Genomic DNA, 9,510 nt, shown 5'->3' on the forward strand with positions numbered 1-9,510 from the left:
ATAAGAATGTCTTATTGAAGGTGCTGAGCGAGGCATATGTACCCAACAAAATAACTGGAGGAGAAACGGAAAACATGGTGTGGCAAGTATTGGAGAGTCACAAAATCACTTTCCACGAAGATGAGCTGCCACCTGAAGGGATAAGCCACAACAAGGCCTTGCACATCACTGTAGTGCGAAGATCATTTCATCACTAGAGTCCTGATTGACGGAGGGTCCAACCTCAATATTTGTCCATTAGTGACTCTCAGAACACTAGGAAAGAGCCTGCATGAGATCAAGGATTGAGCCATCAATGTCAAAGCTTTCGATGGATCCCAAAGGTCCACTATTGGGGAAATCAGTTTGTGTCTGCAAATAGGACCGACTTGGTTCAACGTTGATTTTCAAGTGATAGACATCCCAGCATCTTACAACTTGCTATTAGTACGGCCCTGGATCCATGCCGCTGGGGCTGTGGCATCAACCCTGCATCAAGTAGTGAAATTTGAGTGGAATCACCAAGAGGTAATTATTCACGGCGACGGTAGCAATCCAATATACAGTCGCCAGACCATCCCAGCAATCGGAGGAAGAAAGTAGATAGGCGGAGAAACCTACCATCACATTGAGCGAGTCAACACCATGGACAAGGACAAATTATGGGATAGCGAAATTGAAAGTGTACTAAATTGGTGCGGATACGAACCTGGCAGGGGACTTGGCAAGAATCTCCAAGGAATCGCTAAGCCTATCAAGTTGAAGAAACATGGTACCACTTTCGGTTTGGGATATGAATACACTTGGGAGGAATTCAACCACTGGTCGCCACCATGGCGCAGTCCCTACTACCCACTGGAGCATCTAATACCTCGCTTGGAACAGACTTTCCAGCCCGCCAATGTCATATATGGTTCGGGAGAAGAGGAAGCACTAGCAGCAATAAGGAATTTGTTTTTGGAAGATGATAATATGGATTGTTGTGTCATTTTTGAGGAGGATGGGGATGAAAGCCCTTTTATACAAGCTGTGAGCCGAGGGGAACGCCTCAACAATTGGTCCATCAAAACTACCAGGGTCCGGAAAGCTTCGGGGTAGCAAGGCTGAACAAAGCACCATGCATTATCTTTATTTTTTCGCTAATTGACTTACTTTTCGCATTTTTTATATTGAAATATGAGCTCTAATGTTCAAAACAATGATAAAAAAAATTCAAAGCATTTCAGTTTGTTATAAATCTTGCTCTTATTTCTTTTTATCCTTTACTTAATTTACACAACATTACTATTACTTATCTTGATGAACCGACGATTGTAACGTGCGGCGAGCCAACGCAACAAACGGATATGGACTTAGAAGAAGATGATATACCAAAAGAGGTTGTTAAAGAGGTTGAGAATTTTGAGAACAGACCTAAGTCTAACCTGGACGAAACTGAGATTGTCAACCTGGGAGATGCAGAAAATGTCAAAGAAACATGAATCAGCGTTCATCTATCACCATCAGAAAAGAAAGAGTACACGGAGTTTCTAAGGGAATATGAGGACATATTAGCCTGGTCTTATGATGACATGACTGTCTCAATACATCTATTGTAGCTCACAAACTGCCAACTGATTCAACATGTCCACAAGTAAAACAGAATCTTAGGAAGTTCAAACCTGACATGAGTTTGAAAATCAAGGAAGAAGTCACCAAGCAAGTCAAAGCCAAGGTTCTCAAGGTAGTAGAATATCCAACATGGTTAGCCAATATTGTGCCAGTGCCGAAGAAGGACATGAAGGTTAGAGTTTATGTCGACTACCGGGATCTCAATAGGGCTAGTCCGAAAGATGACTTCCCCTTACCGAACATACACATTCTAATTGACAACTGCGCCAAGCATAAAATGCAGTCGTTCATTGATTGTTTTGCTGGGTATCATCAAATATGGATGGATGAGGAAGACAAAGAGAAAACGGCTTTCATTACGCCGTGGGGGATGTATTGCTACAAGATGATGTCGTTTAGGTTAAAGAATGTTGGGGCCACCTATATGAGGGCCATGACTGCTATTTTCTATGACATGATACACAAAGAGATCGAGGTATATGTAGACGACATCATTATTAAATCCAAGAGAGCCAATGACCACATGGAAGATCTGAGGATGTTCTTCAAAAGACTAAGAAGGTACAACTTGAAGCTGAATCCCAGCAAATGTGCATTCGGTTTTCCTGCCGGAAAACTACTCGGGTTCATTATGAGGTGTCGAGGAATAGAACTGGATCCATCAAAACTCAAAGCCATCCAAGAATTGCCACCACCGAAGAACAAGAAAGAAGTTATGAGTTTCTTGGGAAGGATTAACTACATCAGCCAATTCATAGCTCAATCCACTGTCATTTGTGAGCCAATCTTTAAGATGTTGAAGAAAGATGCCGCTACCAAATGGACTGAAGATTCTCAGAAAGCCTTCGACATAATCATGGAATACCTGTCAACGCCGCCAGTTTTGGTCCCGCCCGAGCAAAGTAGACCTCTATTACTCTACCTTGCAGTATTGGATGGAGTTTTCGGTTGTGTTCCGGGGCAATATGATGAAACGGGAAGAAAGTAGCAGGCCATCTATTATCTCAGCAAGAAGTTCACCCCGTACGAAGCCCGATATTCTTTATTGGAACGCACCTGTTGTGCCCTGACCTGGGTAGCTCAGAAGTTGAGACACTATTTCTGTGCCTATACCACTTACCTCATATCAAGAATGGATCCTTTGAAGTACATCTTTTAGAAGCCCATGCCCACTGGCAAGCTATCCAAGTGGCAAATCCTGCTGAGCGAATTCGACATTGTTTACGTGACTTAGAATGCAATCAAAGGACAAGCACTAGCAGATCATCTTTCTGAAAATCCCGTGGATGGAGAATACGAGCCTCTAAATACATATTTTCCTGATGAAGATGTATCTTTCATGGGAGAAGACATTGCAGAATCCTATGACGGTTGGAGAATGTTTTTCGATGGAGCAGCAAATTTCAAAGGAGTTGGCATAGGAGCAGTCCTAGTATCAGAAACCAGTCAGCATTATCCGGTATCTTCCAAGCTTAGGTTCTCGTGCACTAACAACATGGCAGAGTAGGAAGCCTACACCTTAGGGCTCAAGATGGCCATTGACATGAACATCCAAGAGTTTCTAGTAATTGGGGATTGAGACTTGCTTATACATTAGGTCCGAGAAGAATTGGCGACCAAGAACTCCAAGATACTCCCTTATCTACATCATGTGCAGAAGTTGAGAAAGAGGTTCACAAAGACATAATTCCAGCATGTTCCCAGGGTCCAGAATGGATTTATCGATACATTGGCTACCCTATCATCCATGATACAGCATCCAGATAAGAACTTTATTGATCCCATTCTGGTAAAGATCAATGATCAACCAACCTACTGTGCTCATGTCGAAGAAGAAGCAGACGGAAAGCCTTGGTTTCATGATACCAAGGAATACTTGGTAAAAGGGGAATACCCAAAGCTCGCAAACGCTACTCAGAAGCGCATGCTTCGGAGGTTATCCAACAATTTCTTTCACAGCAGAGGAATCCTGTATAGAAGGACTCCTGATGTGGGATTATTAAGGTGTGTCGACGCAAAGGAAGCATCCAAGCTATTAGAGGAAATTCATGCAGGGACATGCGGTCCACATATGAATGGCTTTGTTTTAGCAAAGAAAATACTCCGAGCTGGTTACTTTTGGATGACTATGGAAATAGACTGCATCCAGTATGTCTGAAAGTGCCACCACTGCCAAATACATGCAGACATGATAAAGGTGCCTCCAAATGAGCTTAATTAAACGAGCTCGCCATGGTCGTTCGCCGCCGAGGAATGGATGTTATCGGACCAATCGAACTCGCTGCATCAAACAGGCACATGTTTATCCTAGTAGCAATTGATTATTTCACAAAATGGGTTGAAGCAACATCTTACAGGGCGGTGACTAAGAAAGTCGTGGCGGATTTCGTCCGTGACCGTATCATGTGTCGGTTCAGAATTCCAGAGTCAATCATTACTGATAATGGCTCTAATCTCGACAGTGATTTGATGAAATCCATGTGTGAAACCTTCAAAATCAAACACAAGAATTCTATAGCTTATAGACCTCATATGAACGGAGTCGTAGAGGCTGCCAAAAAGAATATCAAGAAGATACTAAGAAAAATGATAGAGAAGCAGAAGTAGTGGTACGAGAAGCTCTCATTTACTTTATTTGGATACCGCACCACAGTCCGCACATGGAAAGGAGCAACCCCCTATATGCTGGTTTACGGTACAGAGGAAGTCATTCCCGCCGAGGTGGAAATTCCGTCATTAAGAATCATACATGAAGCAAAGCTAGACGATGCAGAATGGGTGAAGAATCGTTACGATAAGCTAGCTCTTATAGATGGAAAGAGAATGGATGCAGTTTGCCAAGGTCAACTTTATCAGAACAGGATGTCCAAAGCCTTCAACAAAAGAGTGAAAGCCGAGACAGTTCTCACCGGGGTAATTGGTGTTAAAGAAAATCTTTCCACATCAAGGTGAAGCCAAAGGGAAATTCTCTCCTAACTGGTAGGGTCCGTACATGGTTCACCGGGTTCTAACAGGAGGAGCCCTCATACTTGCAGAAATGGACGGAGAAGTCTGGCCAAAGCCGATCAATTCAGACGCAGTCAAGCGATACTATGTGTAACCTTTATGCTTTCTTTTATGATGTAATTTGAACTACGCCTGACCTGATTCCCGTTTAAGAGGGGATACGTAGGCAGCCCTATGGGTTCGGTCATAATTCAATAAAATTTTCATTTCCCCCGCTATTGGAAATTGGGGCAGAATTTTGAGGAGGACCCTCAAAATTTTGAAGTGATTTCTGTATCTTGGACCACGTCGCCGTCATCAGTTCATTTAAAGAAAACTATTTTTAATTATGAACTTATGTTATGCTTTTACTAAATCATGCATGTTTATTACTAAAATTGCATTGTTTAGCAACGCTACCCCAATGATACGTACAATATCATAAGATCAAAGCCGAGCAGGTCAAGCAAAGCCAACGGGGATACGAACTAACTTTTCCCCCTTTACAAACTCACGGTTTTTCTTTGGATGCAGGCACTTGAGTTGCAAAATCATCAAATATACTATACACTCACAAGACTCACATTGCTCAAGAATATAACTCTCGGAACCGTTGCACTTACTCACAGCTGCTATCCGCACACAGTGCTCCCAGTAGACACAGTATCCCCAGCAGTCGCAATATCTCGATCCGCTACTAGCTAAGAAAATTCTATCATCATTTTGCCCCTTTACTCCTTGCATAAGGCTACCTTTCTGCCTTTCGAGGTTAAGCTCTACCTCCATCTGCATTTCCTGCATTGCATAAGGCTACCTTTCTGCCTTTCGAGGTTAAGCTCTACCTCCATCTGCATTTCTTGCATTGCATAAGGCTACCTTTTTGCCTTCTGAGACTAAGCATTATCTCCATCTGTATTTCTCTGCATTGCATATGGCTACCTTTCTGCCTTCTGATACTAAGCACTGTGTCCATCATGCATTGCTCTGTATTGCATAAGGCTGCTGTTCTGCATTCCGAGACTAAGCATTGTCTCAATCCTGCATGGCTGAAATATCGCCACTTTATCGCTCTTGCATCGGCTGAAATATCGCAACCTTTTATTAACGTCTTGCATCGGCTGAAATATCGCCACCTTCTGCATTTCATGGGCTGAAAATCTCCAAATTGTCCAAAGGCGTCATTGTTCGGAGGCACCATTTGCATAGCCCGAGAACACCATGCCATGGCCTGAGGACCCCATTTTATCTCTTGCAAATCATTATTCAAAGGCATCATATTTCAGAGGCATGATTCTCATAGACCGAGAACATCATTTCATAGCCTGTGAATCCTTTATCATACGCTTCATGGCCCAGGACGTCATGGTTCGAGGATGTTATCCTAACAGTCCGAGGACAACATTCATGGTCCAATGGGAACTTACATCACGTTTAAATTTATATTCTTATTTGCAGGTAAACCGTCTAGCAACGGTCGTCTCAGCAGGGGTGATCTCGCCCAAGTTCCCACAGCCTATCAGACTCTGACCATCCTTCTCAACCCAAACACCGTGTCGGCTTTTCGAAATCTCCATCGGTATATTCCGCCAATGGATCCTGAACTACATATGGCCTGATTCCTGTAAGACCAGGGATATGTAGGCAGCTCAGGAACCAGAGCTCGGTCAAAATTCTTCAAATCATTTCATTCGGTCAAAATTGGCCATCATATCTTTACCCGACAACTTTTTCATCCTTCCCAGGTAAAGAGCGGCAGCTGTTGATACCCAATTTTTCCCTATATAGTTTTATACACAAACTATATACAAAATAGCATACCTGAATACATAAGCATACTCAAGTGTTTTAGTATTTTTCTGATCTTTGAAGAGTTTTTTAAAATCAATTTACTATCCATTTTAGTAGTACTAAATCCATAATTATTTCTAAAATCATCAATTTTGGTGAATAATTTATTTTATTCCCTTATTCATACCAAAATATTATTAAGATAACTTTTGTAGATTTTTACAAATTTATTTGGTATTTAAAAGTCTAAATTGCATGCAATTGCAATTATAGTCTATTTTATGATTAATAGCATTTCATAATTGTAAAATTTGTTCCAGTATTTTTAAATTAATATTTGTGTATTATTAACTGTCTCAGTACTTTTAATTTGCTTTTAAAATCATTTTTACCATTTTGATAAAATAAAAGGGAAAACTAGCCATTTAACATTTAGCCTCATTCCATTTCAATTACAGCCTATTTATATTTCAATTTTAGCCCTCAAACTAACTCAATCCTAACTCCCAGCTGGACCGGCCCAATTTTATCTTTTAACCAACCCATGATCCAATTAAAAAACCGGCCCGGTTTCCCATTTGATCCAGGCCGCTGATCATTTTGATCAACGGCTATAATTCCCCCTTTCATTTCTAATTTCCCAAACACCCCTAACCCTAATCACTTTCACCTAACTAGCCGCCGTTGAATCCCTTCGTCTCTCAAACTCTCTCAAAGGTTCTTCGGAACCCTCGTCGACTTCCACCCTTTTCAACCATTACTTCACCGGAATCCATGGCTTCTCAGGCCATGGACGACCTGTACCCACCCTCTCTCACCATTAAACCTAAGTTGTTCGATTATTTGAAGCCCGAATCTGGTGTTTCTCTTTAGATCCTGCTCAGATCTGTAGATCTATGGCTTCTCCGGCCATGCTCTGGCATATTCAAGCACTAGAAGCCTTTTCTGACCTCTCCGACTCGAGATCGGACCTTCTTCCAAGCCTTTCTCATTTCTAGGGTTTCTCTTAACCCCTAGCTATTCGAGGTTTTTCTCTATGTGTTTTCTTAGATCCATGCTATATCTGTGTTCTACTGGAGTTTTAAAATGTTTTCCCCAATCTTCTCTTTCAAATTTGTTTCTCTTCGATTTAGGGTTTCTGAAAAAGTTTCAAAATGTTTTGTGACTCTTTTTCTTCTTTCTTTGTGTGTATCTGCCTATGTTATGTTCTTATGTTTTCTTTGTATGCCTCGTATGATCCTCCCCTATGATCTTATGTTTGGTTTATTATGCATATTCTTCTACTATGCTCCGTTCTTTCTTCTACTGGTTTCTATGTCATGCTTTCACACGTTTATCTTATGTGTTTGTTTAACCCTGTGTCCCTTTACTGTATTTTCTACTAAGCTCTTAGTTCTTATTTGCCTTCTTCTGGACTTTATTTGAATTCTTTCTAAACATGTTTCATCTACTATTCTCTTAAGTGCTATGTTACCTGTTTTCTCCTCAGAACCTGTTTAAGTTCCGAGCTTTTCTTAAAACATGTTCTTTATGCTTAAAATCAGTTTATTCACTATGTTTTCCTCGAATTGGAATTGTATCTGCTTTTTTTTCTTATAAGTCCCTGAAAGAGATTCCTGATCATGTTTCAATTACTTGCCTCCTCCTCTTTGTATCTTACTCGAGTTGGAAACCCTAAGATTTGGGGGTTTTGGGCGTGTTTTGATCTGGTGTTTGGACTAGGGTTCTACTTTGGAACTCTGGGCTTTCTCAAACTCATTTCGAGTCTATGTATTGAACTTGAATTTCTTTGTTTTTGACTTTGAACTTTCTACACTAGATCTTTCTAATTAGCATGACAGTTCTTTCCTATTTGTCATGTTTGTATGTTTTATATATGAAGAATTCTTCCTTCAAAAAATGTTTGCCAATTTGTGATTGATTCAGAATTCCTTTTTTAACAAGGTTCGATTGATTGTTACTGATTTTCTTTAATTAAACCTTTCTTCACCTTTTTTGGTTGGATTCATTCATACCAAAACTCAATTTCTGATTTTACTGGCTGTTGATTGATTGTATTTCCTTATTTGCACAAACCGTGTTGCTATCAAACCCTTTCCTTAAATAGTTTCTATGTATTTGCCCTTCTTGTACTACTTTGGAAAAGATTTTAATCCAATTATTTCCTTAATTGTCTTCTGCCCGTTTGAAATAAGAATCCCTTAACTGAAGGAAGTTTCTGTGTGATTGATTGCAAACTATTCCCTTACATTTTCTTACTTGTTTTCTTGCACTATAAAAGGGGCACTACCCTTCTGCACTCAGACAACATTGAACCTTCAGTTCAATACTTCGAATTCAACACTTTACACACACACCTCTCAGTTTCAATGCTCTTTCAACATTCTACTCTTTCTAAGATCTTTTGGATTTGTCTGCTTGCAACTTGGCTTTCTCAAGACTGCTTTTACTTATTTGTTTTCCCTGAAACTGGTATGTTCTAATTTAATTTTTCTGCCTCACTCCCCTATGTGTTTATTATACAGTTGCTACACTCCTGTCTACTTTGTTGTTCATGTTCTGTATTGAGAATGCCACTCTCCATTTGCATCTGCTATTTGTTATGAACTCCCTATACCCCCACTCCCTTCTATGTGTTTGAGTTTAGGTCCATGGGTTGACATCATCCAAATTGCTGCTTAGGTCTGAACCTGGTCCTCAATAGATCCCAACTCTCAAAATGTGGCTAATATGCTAGTCAGGGGTGTGCCAGCACTTCTAATTGCTGGTCATGACCACCAGCCTGTCATGGCCTTCCCCTAAATCCCCTCTATGCACTTACACTTACTCTTAGATTCTAAGTTCTGCCCCTCTTATGAGCCTTGCTTTGGGACCTTGAGTTCCCTCTGAACTTGGACATCGGAGGGCTGGCATTTCCACACTGCACTGTCTTAATTCTGCAATATATTTGTGTTGTAAGCACTGTCCGGAGTTCACTCGAGGCTCTTAGGGAACTTTGACACATCCCAAATAAGAGAAGGCTTTGGAAATTTGTTCCTGGAAGTTGGTTCACCTCATATTATTGGACTTTGAGTCTGAATTAGGCTCCTTGGTTGTAGCTTAATTTCTGATGTAATTTTACCTTTTTCTTAATTCATTCTAGTCTAT

The sequence above is a fragment of the Nicotiana tabacum genome, chromosome 11, assembly GCF_000715075.1.
Source record: "Nicotiana tabacum cultivar K326 chromosome 11, ASM71507v2, whole genome shotgun sequence".
NCBI classification, from domain to species: Eukaryota; Viridiplantae; Streptophyta; class Magnoliopsida; order Solanales; family Solanaceae; genus Nicotiana; species Nicotiana tabacum.